Here is a 17,361-nt window from a genome sequence, read left to right as displayed (position 1 = left end):
GATTCCAAGTACATCTGAAGGAGTCCAATCTCGAAAGGAGCTAAGTTTGGATTCGGATTTAGAGTCAAGTTTCGAAAATGAGACCATGGCTGCTGCTAGGACTTTGAAAGAGTTGGCTGCTACTGATCTAAACCAATAGCCTTTGTGTATCCAATACCTTGCTTTAAATGTTGCTTTTGAGTTGAAATCTGGACTAATCCATTTGTTGCCTAAGTTTCATGGTCTTACAGGTGAGGATCCACATAAGCATCTAAAAGAATTTCATGTTGTGTGTTCCAGCATGAAACCTGAAGGAGTTTTAGAGGATCAAATCAAGCTTTGAGCTTTTGCTTTCTCACTGGAGGGCACAACTAAGGATTGGTTGTATTACCTTCCTTTTGGATCTGTCAACTCATGGAATGGAATGAAGCATATATTTCTGGAGAAGTATTTTCCTGCTTCCTATGCTGCCAACATAAGAAAAGAAATTTATGGCATCCGGCAATACAATGGAGAGAGCTTGTACGAGTATTGAGAGAGATTTAAGAAGCTGTGTGCAAGCTGTCCCCATCATTAAATAAGTGAGCAACTTTTGATTCAGTATTTCTATAAGGGACTTCTACCAATGGACCACAGTATGATAGATGCTGCTAGTGGAGGAGCTTTGGATGATAAGACACCACAAGAGGCAAGGAGGCTAATTGCTAACATGGCAGTAAATTCTCAATAGTTTGGAATGAGAATGGATCACACACCTAGGAAGGTTAATGAGGTAAGTACATCTAACCTTGAGAAACAAATTTCTAATTTAACTTCTTTGATGAGGCAGTTGGCTATAGGGAACATGCAACCTGTTAAGGCATGTGGAATTTGTTTGAATTCGGGCCATGCTACTGACATGTGTCCTACACTACAAGAGGATGAATCAATGCAACATGTTAATGTAGTAGGAAATTATGGACAGCCACAACACAGGTATGATCCCTTTTCCAATACTTATAATCCAGGATGGCGAGATCATCCCAATTTGAGTTATGGGAATCAACCGGTGCAAAACTAATACCAGCAGCACAGACCATAAGTGAATCAATCACCTCCGCCTCCCCCAAATCATGGTATGTCACTTGATGAAATTGTTAAGGCTTTGGCTAACAATACCCAACAGTTTCAACAGGAGACTAGAAATAGCATTCAAAATATAGAGAGGCAGATTGGTCAGTTAGCTTCATCTGTAAGCAAGCTTGAAGCTCAAGGTTCTAGAAAGCTTCCATCACAAACAATCATGAACCCCAGAGAAAATGCGAGTACGATACTGTTACAGAGTGGGAAAGAAGTTGCTAATCAGACTCCACATGAGTCAACAAAAAAGAAGAAGCAAGGAGAAAAAGAGTCTGAAATTAAGGTAAATACTGAACCTAAACTGAATAAGGCTAATAATTCTGTTCTTCCTCCATTCCCATGCAAGTTGGCTAAAAATAAGAAAGAAGAACAAGAGAAAGAAATTTTGGAGACTTTCAGAAAGGTGGAGGTGAATATACCTTTACTTAATGCAATCAAACAAGTTCCCAAGTATGCTAAATTCCTTAAGGAATTATGCACTACAAAGCTCAAGTTAAGGAATAATGAGAAGATCAGTGTGGGGGAAAATGTGTCGGCATTAATTCAGCAAAAATTACCCCCTAAGTGTAAGGATCTAGGTTCGTTTTCTATTCTCTGCAGAATAGGTGATTCTAAATTTGAACGTGTAATGGCAGATTTAGGAGCATCTATTAATGTTATGTCAAATTCAGTTTTTTAAACTTTAAATTTAGGTCCTTTGAAAGAAACCAGTGTCATTATTCAGTTAGCTGATCGTTCTAATACTTACCCATTGGGAGTAGTTGAGGATGTGTTGGTGTAGGTTGGAGAATTGATTTTTCCTGTAGACTTTTACATTCTGGATATGGAGGATAGTGCTCCCACATCAAAGTCAGCTTTGATTTTGTTTGGAAGACCTTTCCTCAAAACTGCCAAGACAAAAATTAATGTGGACGATGGTACCTTAACTATGGAGTTTGATGAAGAGACTGTCAAATTTAATATCTTTGATGCCATGAAGTATCCTGCTGATGATCATTCTATCTTTTCTATTGGTGTTGTTGATACAATTGTGCAGGATGTCTTTGAGTTAAGCATAGAGGATGAGTTAGAAGTGGTGATTAGTCAAGGAATTCAAGAAGTCAGTACCAATCAAGCATTAAGTATAGAGGTTCAAGAGGCAGTAATGGCATTGCAGTCATTACCACCTGTTCAAAAAAGGAATGGAGTACCAAAGATCAACTTACCTGTATCTCACACAAAATTGTTACCATCTGTTGTGCAGGCACCAGTCCTTAAACTCAAGCCTTTACCTGAGCATTTGAAGTATGTTTACTTGGGAGAAAATGAGACACTTCCATTTATCATCTCAAGTAATTTAACAAAAATTGAAGAAGACAGATTGATTAGGGTTCTGAGACTACACAAGGAAGCAATTGGATGGATAATAGCTGACATCAAAGGTATAAGTCCATCAGTGTGCATGCACAGGATTTTACTGGAAGATGAGGCTAAACCAAGTAGAGAAGCTCAAAGGAGATTGAACCCACAGATGATGGAGGTTGTGAAGAAAGAGATTTTAAAGCTACTGGATGCAAGAGTTATTTACCCAATTTCAAACAACAAATGGGTAAGTCCAGTCCAAGTAGTGCCAAAAAAATTAGGAGTCACTGTGGTAGCAAATCAAGATAATGAACTTGTTCCAACAAGGATTCAGAGTGGATGGCGAATGTGCATAGACTACAGCAAACTGAATTCAACAACAAGGAAGGACCACTTCGCACTGCCATTCATTGATCAGATGCTTGAACGATTAGCAGGTAAGTCTCATTTATGCTTTCTTGATGGCTTTTCTAGATATAATCAAATTGTGATTACACTAGATGATCAAGAGAAGACTACCTTCACTTGCCCTTTTGGAACTTTTGCTTTTAGAAGGATGCCCTTCGGGCTTTATAATGCACCTGCCATATTTCAGAGATGCATGATGAGCATATTTTCAGATTACATTGATACTTGCATTGAGGTATTCATGGATGATTTTACTGTGTATGGTGATTCATTTTATGCATGTTTACATCATTTAAATTCTATTCTTGAGAGATGCATTGAGAAAAATCTTGTTTTAAATTTTGAGAAGTGTCATTTTATGGTGGAACAGGGGATTGTTTTAGGTCATGTTGTCTCTAATAGGGGTATTGAGGTGGATAAGTCAAAAATTGATTTAATTGTAAACTTACCCTACCCCACAATTGTCAGGGAAGTACGCTTTTTTCTTGGTCATGCAGGTTTCTATCGCAGGTTTCTATCGCAGGTTCATTAAGGATTTCTCTAAGATAGCATTGCCTTTGTCTAGACTCTTGCAAAAAGATGTTTCTTTTGAGTTCAGTGAAGAGTGCAAGGAAGCTTTTGACAAATTAAAATCTGCATTGACATCTCCCCCTATTATCCAGGCTCCTGATTGGACAATACCGTTTGAAATTATATGTGACGCGAGTAATTATGCAGTGGGAACAGTTTTAGGGCAGCGTGTTGGGAAGCTCTTTCATATGATTTATTATGCATCCAGAACACTCAATTCAGCTCAGCGCAATTATTCTACGACCAAAAAAGAGTTTTTGGCTATAGTTTTTGCTTTAGATAAATTTTGGTCATATTTGCTTGGTTCTAAAATAATTATCTTCTCTGATCATGCAGCGTTGAAGTATCTCTTGGCAAAGAATGAAGCAAAACCAAGGTTGATTAGATGGATCCTTTTGCTGTAAGAATTTAATCTTCAAATTAAGGATAAGAAAGGAGCTAAGAACCAGGTTGCAGATCATTTTAGCAGGTTAGTGATACAAGAAGATACACTTCCTTTACAGGAACTTTTTCCTGATGAGCAGTTATTTAAATTGCAAAGTATGATCCCTTGGTATGCTGATTTGGTTAATTATTTGGTTACTAAGGTTGTGCCTTTTGATTTAAGTAGAGTTATGAAAGAGAAATTAAAAAGTTAGGCTAATTATTATGTGTGGGATAACCCATATTTGTGGAAATTTTGTTCAGATCAAATTATTAGGAGATGTGTTCCTGATAATGAGATTCAATCTATTCTTGCTTTTTGTCATGCCTATGCATGTGGAGGTCATTTTGGACCCAAGAGAACAGATCGAAAAATATTAGATTGTGATTTTTACTGGCCCACTATATTTTGTGATTCATATTTGATTTACAAAAATTGTGAACAATGTCAAAGAACAGGAAGTTTAACCCGTAGGAATGAGATGATTCATAATCCAATACTTGTTTGTGAGATTTTTTATGTGTGGGGTATTGATTTTATGGGTCCATTTCCTTCTTCTTTTGGCTTTGTTTATATATTACTTGCTGTTGATTATGTCTCAAAATGGGTGGAAGCCAAAGCCACCAGGACTAATGATTCTAAAGCTATTGTAGGTTTTATCAAGTCACACATTTTTAGCAGGTTTGGAGTTCCTAAAGCTTTAATCAGTGACCGGGGCACATAGTTTTATAATAGAACTATTGAGGCATTGTTGAGGAGATATGGTGTTTACCATAGAATATCTACAGCTTATCACCCTCAAACAAGTGGACAAGCAGAGGTGTCTAACGGAGAGATCAAGTCTATTCTAGAAAAAACAGTGAAGCCAAATAGAAAAGATTGGAGCCTTAGACTTGATGATGCTTTGTGGGCTTATAAGACTGCTTATAAGAAACCCATAGGTATGTCCCCCTACAGATTGGTATTTGGTAAGTTGTGTCACCTTCCTATTGAGTTAGAGCATAAGGCCTATTGGGCTGTTAGACAATGTAATTTGGATTTGGATACTGCTGGTGTGGGAAAAAAATTACAATTGTAGGAATTAGAGGAAATTCGACTTGAGGCTTATGAGAACTCTAAGATCTATAAAGAAAAGACCAAGGCATTCCATGACAAACTAATTCTAAGGAAGCAGTTTGTGGTTGGATAAAAATTTTTATTGTATAATTCCAGATTAAAGCTGATGCCTGGTATGTTGCTTTCTCGTTGGATTGGACCCTTTGTTGTTACTAATGTGTTTCCTTATGTTGCAGTTGAAATTCAAAGTTTAGGAACTAATAAGGTGTTCAAGGTTAACGGTCATAGACTCAAGCAATTTTATGAAGGGTTTCAGGAGCATACAGTGGAGGAGCTCAAATTGAGTAACCCAATTTATGTGGACTAAAGAGCTTTGTCATGTCGAGCTAACGATGATAAACAAAAGCGCTTCTTGGGAGGCAACCCATGGGTGGCCTGTTAGCCACAATCAGATTTGTTTTCTTTTCTTTATCTTATTTTATTTTCTAGCATTTTTTTTTCTTTTCTTTTGTTGGGCTTTACATTGGGGACAATGTAAGTTTTAAGTATGAGGGAGGAGAAATTTATTACTGCAATCTTTTTGAATAAATAATAATAATAATAATAATAATAATAATAAAATAATAATTAAATAAATAAATAAATTTGTTCTTATAAGCTTGATTCATGATTCTATATTAACTCTCGGAGAAAAGTGCTTTGTCCTTGAAATGAATTTTCTATTTTAGATTGAATTTTTGAGATTTTCTATTTTGAAATGAATTTAATGATGGATTTTCCCTCTTCTCTATACCATAGAGCAATTTTTTTTTCTGGATAAATCATTTAGGCTTGATTTAATGGTGAAATGATTAGTTATGTATGCTTTAAACTAGTGTCATACATATTTCAGAACTTTGTTTAATCTATCATGACACTTTATAATATGTAGATGCATAAATTGGGGGAAATAAAAGGTTGAACTTGAAAATTACTTCGCTATTTTAGTTAAGCAAACTAACCAGGGGTCTTCATGAACCTCATGTCGATTCTTAGGCCAAAAGCTAGCTAGGATATGAGCAAGGTACTTTTCTGAAGGTGACGGTTGAAATAAAAAAAAAAAAGTAACAGTGACAAGCGAGAAGTACCAATTTCAAATATATATATATATATATAAGGGCATTTCTATCTCCCCTAGGATTTGCAAAGAGCTATAATGGTTTTGCCTTGATAAATTAGCCTTGTGTTTTGGTGTGTATTGACTTAAAATTTTATGAAACTTTAATTGTGTGACCTTAATTGATTTTAAGCCTTTTATTTTGTGTTGGAAAATTATTGATATATTGGTATGGGGTTGATGGAATTTGTTGTGATGGTTATTACCTTACTTGCTTTCAAGCTTTTAATCTTTGGTTAGAAAATGTTATGATAGGGTGAAGTTAAGGAACTTCTAAGTGGAGTTGATTGAGAGTTTAAATCATGCATGAAGACAAGCATGGAATAAGTGTGGGGGAATTTGATAAGTGCATAATTTATTAATTTTACTCCCATCACATTTAGTGTTTTTAGTGTGTTTTTATGTTTAATTTTGTCACACCCTACCCCTCTGTAAGGCATGATATGATCCCGTAGTATACCTAATAAATTACCAACTCCGTCTACTGATAACCCATTAAATATACTACAAGGGATTTTAAAAACTTTTCTTACTTCTTTTACAGTGGTTAGCACTATTTACAGGTGTTAAAAACCTTTTTGATCTGAAGTGATAGAACTAACACATTTGAATTATTTGGAATTTCTGTAAAAATTTTGGCAGAATGCCATCTGTATTTTGGATAAAATAGTTCTTCAGAAAACCTGTAAAAAGCACTTCAATTATTTTCCAAATCTCAACTCCAACATTTTTCTCAATACAACATATTTCTCAACTCAAATCCACAGTGATTTTTCAAAAGCTGAGATATAGGAAATATAATACAATTTTTACAAGTCAAAATAACTCATAATTATTTTACAACCTCAAGTTACAATTTGAATTTACAACTGCTCAAACCAAAACAATATGTACATACAGTGGTCATACATTACAGTACAAAATGCAGAAAGCGGTATACTCGTTATACCCTAAAAATCTCTCGCTGGAGGTACTAGCAGCCTAGTCTGCTGCCCTGTCTGTCTGTCTACCTGCGACAGCAATAAAAAGCTATCGCCGAGATAATGTCTCAGTGGTGCACAACATTAACCAAATACAACTTTAAATCACAACTCATAAACCATATAAATAGTGGATACGTAAAACCATAGTTAAATTCAAGACAATGAATGTCATAAGGAATTTAAACTCCAATTCACAAATTATCAAAATTCATAATAACACAATTTAGTCAAATAGTTTAAGAATACTGTATTGCCAATTCATACACAATTTGATCAAATTACTGAATAACACAGTGTTGCCGATCAATATCACAATTTGATTAAATAACTGAATAATATCGTTTTGCAAATCAATAACACGATTCGATCAAATAAATGAATAATACAGTGTTGCCAATTAATATCACAATTCGATCAAATAATTGAAGAATACAGTGTTGCCAATTAATATCACAATTCGATCAAATAAATGAAGAATACAGTGTTGCCACGATCAAATAATTGAAGAATACAGTGTTGCCAATTAATATCACAATTTAAGCCATGACACAATTTTTCCGTACACGCCGTGTTGTACACCACGACAAGACATACTCACCCTAATAATCAAAATCAATGAGGGAGGAAGCTAGCTATATAATGAGTACTCATCCACACTCACCTCAGACTGGGAAGTCAAGAGGGAGGAACATAATCATACTCACCCCAGACTGATAAGTCAAAGAGGGAGGAATAATAACACTCACCCCATTAATGGAGGAGGAACATAGTATCAGTGTCATGCCAATTGTGAGTCAAAACAATTCCAAACATTTTATTCAAATGATCGTAAGAATCCAATAACTTTCCAAAGTTATAATTTCATTCACAAAATGGCAACACAATTCGTAATTCACTTCAATTTCCACAAAAACCATTTACAGTGCTTTTCAATCAATAAGTATCCATCAATATCATTCAAACAATTTTTCACAGTTTCAAACCATTCACAATGTTTTTCAATCAATAAGTGTCCATCAAACACATTTCCACAATTTAAAACAATAATATACAAATAGTCAATATTTATTTCAATTCAAAAATTCAAGAGAAATAGTTGTTGTGCACAAACCTCTGATATTTGTCTCCTGGTCCTGACTCAGTATTTCTTTCCCTTTTGCTGAGTCCTTGTTAACTGAGAAACACAATTTGAAATGTTTCAGTACTAATTTATATTGTCTCTATCGATAATGTTTGGTAATTAATTCACTGAAAGCTATTATTTGCTTAATCACCCAAAATATCGATCCTCGATGTGTTCTAGGTAAATTAGGTTTTAGTATCATTAATATGTCACATTTGATAGGGTTTTAGGGTTGGTACGTTTTACCAAACTCGTTTCCTTGTTTAGTGCATTTTAATGCAACTTGCTGGATTACGGGATACTAGTTTGACCTAGCCGGACGGCCTAGTTCCCTCGGTTTTCGGGTTTCGGTCGAAACTACAAACTTGTAGATCTATGTCTTATGGACCGCGGTGAAAAATTTCAGGTCATTCTGAGTTAAGTAGGCCAAGTTATGGTCATTATACTATTGCTGGTCAAATGGTATCAAATTAGGTCAATTTTAGGTCAATTTGGTCAACTCTGGTTCGGCCAGTTTTTAGACCCGAACTTGTGCAAGCTTTTTGACTTGCTTATGGTCATTTCTGGGCTTTGGTGTCTTCATAAGACTTGTAGGTATGGGTCTTAACTATTCATGGTTAAAATTTCAGGTCAATTGGACCTGTTTTGAGTGAGTTATGGCCTAAACACTCACTGCTGCCCAATTGGTCATTCTTCAGGTCCTAATTGCACCTAATCCGAATTGGTCATTTTCTTATGTCACATTGCGAGCAGAATTTTGGTATGCTTTCTCAATGAAAGTTGGCACATTTTGTGCCTAGTTCCACCTCCAATTGGTCTCATACCAATTAAGGTTGCACATTTAAAGTTATAGGCTAAAATGTATACTGCCTTTAGTTACCTTGCTTAAACATACATCAATGACACATTTACCTTGCAATATGTTTACTTCCCTACCAAATCTGTTTTGGTACATTACCAAAACCATATTCCACTTTACATTAACATCACTTTGGGCAGATTACAATTATCCTCAATACACCAATTAATACTCAAATTTACAAAGTCTAAGTACAATCACATATACACCTAACCATTACTCATTCTTACATACACTTTACACAATCAATCTATATACATATCCATCAACCTTAATGTCAATATTTCTGCCAACACCTTCATGAACATATACATTTATCCAAGAATCTCAAGGCTGCCGAAAATGTCCCTCAACACCAAAGTGTCCTACAATTCATCAATTTCCATTCCAAGTGCAAAATCACCATATATATGTGAAATAATTTACTAGGATATTAAATCACCATAATCAACATCATTCCTCATCAAATATATGTACAAATATTTCATCAAATACATAACTACATGGCTGCCCAAAAATGGATATCTCAATAACTCTTCAAACTTAAAAATTTCCTTCACAAATCCAACACCCATAACATGTACACAAAGTTTAACAAAGAAATCTTCAAAAATGTAAACTTACCTTATGGTTGGAACTTGCCAAACCTTGATTAAACTTCTTAAATTTGGTATCAAACTCTTCATTATGATGTATAGACAAACTTTCATGAAGGAACCTAAGTGTTTGGAGTTGAAATGGAGGAGTTAAGAGAGCTTGATGAAAACGGCCATGGAGGTTTTCTCCTCTCTTCAATTCGGCTGGTTTGGTGTTTTGGAGAAGATGAACTTTTCTGATGGTGTAATGGAAGTACACCTGCCCCACTATGTGTGTATTTTATTCATTAGTGGTCCACTCAAAAATTTAAATCATATAATAGCTTAATTCTCACTTAATCCCACATTAAACCCTTAATTCTTGCTATTTACTTTAGGTACTACCAAATTAATTTTTCATTTCATTTTCTAAGTGTAATATTATTTATTTTTAATGGACATTTAGGTCAAAAGACAATTCGGGATGTCAAATGACTATAATGCCCCTGTTCGGGTTGCATTCTCGATTTTTCGGTAATACCGGGTTTTGTCTGTTTTTCGATTTCTCACTTTCTTTGTACTAATTATTTAATTTTTCTTTGATCTTCCTAATGATATTTATTCTTCAATAAGGGTCTATTTAAGTCCCAAAAATGTTTTCCAGGGTTCCTCGCAGTCCAGGGCTAGTCAACTGTCCACGCCGTGACTTCCCGGTGCGGTCACCCATCGCTAGGGTTTCCGGCTCACTTAACTTGGTTACATTTCTTTACTATTATTTTTCCTTTGTTTTTCTTGTATTTCCTTTTCTTGTATTTCATTATTTAATGTCTCCTCACCCATTTTGAAGTGTGGTTCTAGGCATCCTAGCTGTCCGGACAGCACTGGTCACCGGGACAGCAGAACGCACTACCGAACATAGGGTTGTTACAATTCTCCCCCCCTTAAATAAATTTCGTCCATGAAATTTTACCCAATAGCTATCTTACAATAGTCATACGTTTATTTTCTCCTTTCTATATGATCGTCTAATCTTCTTTTCCTCAAATTTGTATAAGACTTTTAACAATCTAATACAACGTTTAATTTGTTTGTATAATACTAATCTCCTCTTACTATTGTGTTGTCTAATATTTCGGTTCACGTTCCTTCTTGAATGACCCTTGAGGTCATGTTAGAATCATTCATCAGTCATTGGTCCTCTGACCATTCTAGTCCATAGTCTTCCTCACATTCGTAATATTTCTTTGTTATATATGAATCACTGTTCAAATCTCTACTTCCATAACTCTTTTTATCTGTCAATATTCTATAACTTACTTCTTTTTCTACTGAACTATAACCTTTTGATATTCTAACTTTTAAGTTTTAGATCCCTAAGTAGGATTTTCAAATTTATTTCTAACAATTAAATTCTGTCCTAGCATAACTATACCAAAACAGATGCCGTTGGTAACTAGTCTTAGCTAGGTATACTATCGGGTAGTACGTAGCTCTACACAATAATCTCAAGTCAGTACTGTAATCTGCAGCTTACAGTATAAACATCAAGAACATTGCATAGTTACTACGATACATCCCAATAGATCAAACTTTCCTATCTTTTATCCATTTCGAATTCACTGATATTCGAATCTTATTTTGATTACAATATCCATTAGCAATTTCTAACAGTAACCTCCTTGCCCTCATCTAGAGCAATTCCATTACTGCATCTTACTTTTACGTCCTCTTGCCTTACATTAAGTAGGCTCACTAATTAGCTTTATAATTTATGGTGTGTTAGAAAATACTTTTCGTCGATAAACTCTTTCAAAACTAATTTCACTTATTATCACAATCCTTATCTTAAGGGCTGATCACTAATGCATCAAAATTTATTCCTCAGAAGGAATAACAATGTAACATGTAGTTCTAACACTAACATAAAAGTATGCAAACTCCAGGTCAAACAATACATATATATATATATATCTTAGTTGCTAATTGAGAAGGTACCAGCAATAATGTCAAAAGTCTAAGCCTCTTCTCTCTCACAGACAACAGATACTCCACCGAGCATCACCTGCTCGCCGATTCACAAGACTGACTTCTAGGTGTACTACCCCTACCTCTACCTCTGCCTCTACTAACTGATGGTGAACTATTTGGGGTAGAAACTTGGGTTGATCCCTTTGGTGTAGTAAATGATCCGAACGACTGGATTTACACAATCCCTAGCAAAATGGCCGCTCTCCACGCTTAAAACATGCTCCTACGGCTCTATAACATACCCCACTATGTGGTTTACCACAAGTTTCACAAAGTCGATCTGACAGCGCATTCCTGGGTTTCTGTTGAGTTTGCTGATCCGATCGAGGTGGTTTCTGTTCAAAAGATCTATCTCTACCGGACTTCTTACTATCTCTATCATATCCCCCAAAGTTTTTCCTCTTTCCAAGAGGGACCACTAGAACTCGCTCACGACTTTCCTCTTTTCTCTGCCTTCTCCGATTTCTTTTCTCAAGAGCCGCCTTGATTCAATTCTTTCTAATTCTAGTGCTTGAGAAATAAGTTCAGAGAAGTTGTTATGTTTGAATCCGACCACTTGTAATCTGATACTAGGCTTCAAGCCGGTTTCAAACCTCTTACATCTCTCCCTACTGGTAGAAAGTAGACTTACTGCATAATGGCTCAAAGTGAAAATTCCTTTCATATTCAGCCATCGACCGCCTCCTGTTTGCACTTAGGAACTCTTGCAACTTCTGGTCTACATAAGCATCAGGGACATATTTTTGCCTGAATTCCCTAAGGAAGTCATTCCATGTTAGCACTGCAGGTTCTACCAGACTGTGGGGAATGGTTTTCCACCAGTCATAAGCATCCCCCTGTAACAAAGATACTGAGTATTCAAATCTAAGCTCCTCTGTGCAGTGCAGTTTCTTGAATACCCTATCCATCCTTTCTAACCACTGTTCTGCCTCTAGAGGATCTACTATCCCCTTGAACTCTGTAGCCCCATATTTCATCAATTTGTCATATTGTCTAGCAGAAGACTGTGGTTGTACCACTGGTATCTGTATTGGGTCTTGAGTAGGCACATTACTAGCCATTTGTTGGAACATTGCAGCCGCTTCATCGAGCGAATCGAGCAGAGAATCGCGATCAGCTGGGCCGTGTCTTTGAACCACTAACATTATGTAGGCCTGGGGCATCCCCTTGCACATCAGCCTCAATAGATTGATCGACTGAACGATCACCCTCTTCCATAGTCAATGCGAGGATTTTAGATCTCCTTAACAATAATACAAGGAGATTTCCTCCCGTTAGTGCATATTTATAATGTAATGTACTGTATGTATCAAACAATGATATTGAGCAGTTGTACTGTGAAGAAAGAATATTCAAATAACATGTGAAAACAGAATTTAAAAACTTTGCTCTGATACCACAAAAACATGTCACACCCTACCCCTCTGTAAGGCATGACATGATCCCATAGTATACCTAATGAATTACCAACTCCGTCTACTGATAACCCATTAAATATACTACAAGGGATTTTAAAAACTTTTCTTACTTCTTTTACAGTGGTGAGCACTATTTACATGTGTTAAAAACCTTTTTGATCTGAAGTGATAGAACTAACACATTTGAATTATTTGGAATTTCTGTAAAAATTTTGGCAGAATGCCATCTGTATTTTGGATAAAACAGTTCTTCAGAAAACCTGTAAAAAGCACTTCAATTATTTTCCAAATCTCAACTCCAACATTTTTCTCAATACAACATATTTCTCAACTCAAATCCATAGTGATTTTTCAAAAGCTGAGATATAGGAAATATAATACAATTTTTACAAGTCAAAATAACTCATAATTATTTTACAACCTCAAGTTACAATTTGAATTTACAACTGCTCAAACCAAAACAATATGTACATACAGTGGTCATACATTACAAGACAAAATGCGTAAAGCGGTATACTCGTTATACCCTAAAAATCTCTCATTGGAGGTACTAGCGACCTAGTCACGCCTCTGTCTGTCTACCTGCGATAGCAATAAAAAGCTATCGCTGAGACAATGTCTCAGTGGTGCACAACATTAACCAAATACAACTTTAAATCACAACTCATAAACCATATAAATAGTGGATACGTAAAACCATAGTTAAATTCAAGACAATGAATGTCATAAGGAATTTAAACTCCAATTCACAAATTATCAAAATTCATAATAACACAATTTAGTCAAATAGTTTAAGAATACCTTATTGCCAATTCATACACAATTTGATCAAATTACTGAATAACACAGTGTTGCCGATCAATATCACAATTTGATCAAATAACTGAATAATATCGTTTTGCAAATCAATAACACGATTCGATCAAATAACTGAATAAAACAGAGTTGCCAATTAATATCACAATTCGATCAAATAATTGAAGAATACAGTGTTGCCAATTAATATCACAATTCGATCAAATAATTGAAGAATACAATGTTGCCAATTAATATCACAATTCGATCAAATAATTGAAGAATACAGTGTTGCCAATTAATATCACAATTTAAGCCATGACACAATTTTTCCGTACACGCCGTGTTGTACACCACGACAAGACATACTCACCCCAATAATCGAAATCAATGAGGGAGGAAGCTAGCTATATAATGTGTACTCATCCACACTCACCTCAGACTGGGAAGTCAAGAGAGAGGAACATAATCATACTCACCCTAGACTGATAAGTCAAAGAGGGAGGAATAATCACACTCACCCCATTAATGGAGGAGGAACATAGTATCAGTGTCATGCCAATTGTGAGTCAAAACAATTCCAAACATTTTATTCAAATGATCCGTAAGAATCCAATAACTTTTCAAAGTTATAATTTCATTCACAAAATGGCAACACAATTCGTAATTCACTTCAATTTCCACAAAAACCATTTACAGTGCTTTTCAATCAATAAGTATCCATCAATATCATTCAAACAATTTTTCACAGTTTCAAACCATTCACAATGTTTTTCAATCAATAAGAGTCCATCAAACACATTTCCACAATTTAAAACAATAATATACAAATAGTCAATATTTATTTCAATTGAAAAATTCAAGAGAAATAGTTGTTGTGCACAAACCTCTGATATTTGTCTCTTGGTCCTGACTCAGTATTTCTTTCCCTTTTGCTGAGTCCTTGTTAACTGAGAAACACAATTTGAAGTGTTTCAGTACTAATTTATATTGTCTCTATCGATAATGTTTGGTAATTAATTCACTGAAAGCTATTATTTGCTTAATCACCCAAAATATCGACCCTCGATGTGTTCTAGGTAAATTAGGTTTTAGTGTCATTAATATGTCACATTTGATAGGGTTTTAGGGTTGGTACGTTTTACCAAACTCGTTTCCTTGTTTAGTGCATTTTAATGCAACTTGCTGGATTACGGGATACTAGTTTGACCTAGCTGGACGGCCTAGTTCCCTCGGTTTTCGGGTTTCGGTCGAAACTACAAACTTGTAGATCTATGTCTTATGGACCGCGGTGAAAAATTTCAGGTCATTCCGAGTTAAGTAGACCAAGTTATGGTCATTATACTATTGCTGGTCAAATGGTATCAAATTAGGTCAATTTTAGGTCAATTTGGTCAACTCTGGTTCGGCCAGTTTTTAGACCCGAACTTGTGCAAGCTTTTTGACCTGCTTATGGTCATTTCTGGGCTTTGGTGTCTTCATAAGACTTGTAGGTATGGGTCTTAACTATTCATGGTTAAAATTTCAGGTCAATTGGACCTGTTTTGAGTGAGTTATGGCCTAAACACTCACTGCTGCCCAATTGGTCATTCTTCAGGTCCTAATTGCACCTAATCCGAATTGGTCATTTTCTTATGTCACATTGCAAGCAGAATTTTGGTATACTTTCTCAATGAAAGTTGGCACATTTTGTGCCTAGTTCCACCTCCAATTGGTCTCATACCAATTAAGGTTACACATTTAAAGTTATAGGCTAAAATGTATACTGCCTTTAGTTACCTTGCTTAAACATACATCAATGACACATTTACCTTGCAATATGTTTACTTCCCTACCAAATCTGTTTTGGTACATTACCAAAACCATATTCCACTTTACATTAACATCACTTTGGGCAGATTACAATTATCCTCAATACACCAATTAACACTCAAATTTACAAAGTCTAAGTACAATCACATATACACCTAACCATTACTCATTCTTACATACACTTTACACAATCAATCTATATACATATCCATCAACCTTAATGTCAATATTTCTGCCAACACCTTCATGAACACATACATTTATCCAAGAATCTCAAGGCTGCCGAAAATGTCCCTCAACACCAAAGTGTCCTACAATTCATCAATTTCCATTCCAAGTGCAAAATCACCATATATATGTGAAATAATTTACTAGGATATTAAATCACCATAATCAACATCATTCCTCATCAAATATATGTACAAATATTTCATCAAATACATAACTACATGGCTGCTCAAAAATGGATATCTCAATAACTCTTCAAACTTAAAAATTTCCTTCACAAAACCAACACCCATAACATGTACACAAAGTTTAACAAAGAAATCTTCAAAAATGTAAACTTACCTTATGGTTGGAACTTGCCAAACCTTGATTAAACTTCTTAAATTTGGTATCAAACTCTTCATTATGATGTGTAGACAAACTTTCATGAAGGAACCTAAGTGTTTGGAGTTGAAATGGAGGAGTTAAGAGAGCTTGATGAAAACGGCCATGGAGGTTTTCTCCTCTCTTCAATTCGGCTGGTTTGGTGTTTTGGAGAAGATGAACTTTTCTGATGGTGTAATGGAAGTACACCTGCCCCACTATGTGTGTATTTTATTCATTAGTGGTCCACTCAAAAATTTAAATCATATAATAGCTTAATTCTCACTTAATCCCACATTAAACCCTTAATTCTTGCTATTTACTTTAGGTACCACCAAATTAATTTTTCATTTCATTTTCTAAGTGTAATATTATTTATTTTTAATGGACATTTAGGTCAAAAGACAATTCGGGATGTCAAATGACCATAATGCCCCTGTTCGGGTTGCATTCTTGATTTTTCGGTAATACCGGGTTTTGTCTGTTTTTCGATTTCTCACTTTTCTTTGTACTAATTATTTAATTTTTTTTTGATCTTCCTAATGATATTTATTCTTCAATAAGGGTATATTTAAGTCCCAAAAATGTTTTCCAGGGTTCCCCGCAGTCCAGGGCTAGTCAACGGTCCACGCCGTGACTTCCCGGTGCAGTCACCCATTGCTAGGGTTTCCGGCTCACTTAACTTGGTTACATTTCTTTGCTATTATTTTTCCTTTGTTTTTCTTGTATTTCCTTTTCTTGTATTTCATTATTTTATGTCTCCTCACCCATTTTGAAGTGTGGTTCTAGGCATCCTAGCTGTCCAGACAGCACTGGTCACCGGGACAGCAGAACGCACTACCGAACATAGAGGTGTTACAAATTCGGTTGGTTAAAATATATTTATCATTTAGGCATATTTTTAGATAGTTGTGGAATGATTGTGTTAAATGGAGAAATTTTCAATGTTTGACCTTTGCTGTATTTTTCAGGTGTTTCTAAAGTTGTGGGTCTCCAAATAGATTGCTGTTTAATCCATTGAAAAGCTAAGATAGAGCACTTCAAATGATAAAGAGGGACCAAAGCCTAAATCAGTCTCCAAGGTTGACAAAATGAGCTATGGATCTATTGCAAAAACCCATACT

At 35.4% G+C, this 17,361-nt stretch overlaps 1 non-coding gene across 1 annotated transcript; it reads right to left on the bottom strand.

Moving 5' to 3' along the window:
• Positions 1 to 451: 451 nt before the first annotated feature.
• On the bottom strand, positions 452 to 558 carry LOC131170060 (small nucleolar RNA R71). Its single transcript, XR_009141002.1, has one exon. It is a non-coding gene; the product is annotated as a small nucleolar RNA R71 (small nucleolar RNA).
• Positions 559 to 17,361: the final 16,803 nt, after the last annotated feature.

The sequence above is a fragment of the Hevea brasiliensis genome, chromosome 10, assembly GCF_030052815.1.
Source record: "Hevea brasiliensis isolate MT/VB/25A 57/8 chromosome 10, ASM3005281v1, whole genome shotgun sequence".
Classification (NCBI taxonomy): domain Eukaryota; kingdom Viridiplantae; phylum Streptophyta; class Magnoliopsida; order Malpighiales; family Euphorbiaceae; genus Hevea; species Hevea brasiliensis.
The sequence above is the reverse complement of the archived record's forward strand: the minus strand, read 5'-3'. Positions and strand labels throughout refer to the sequence as shown.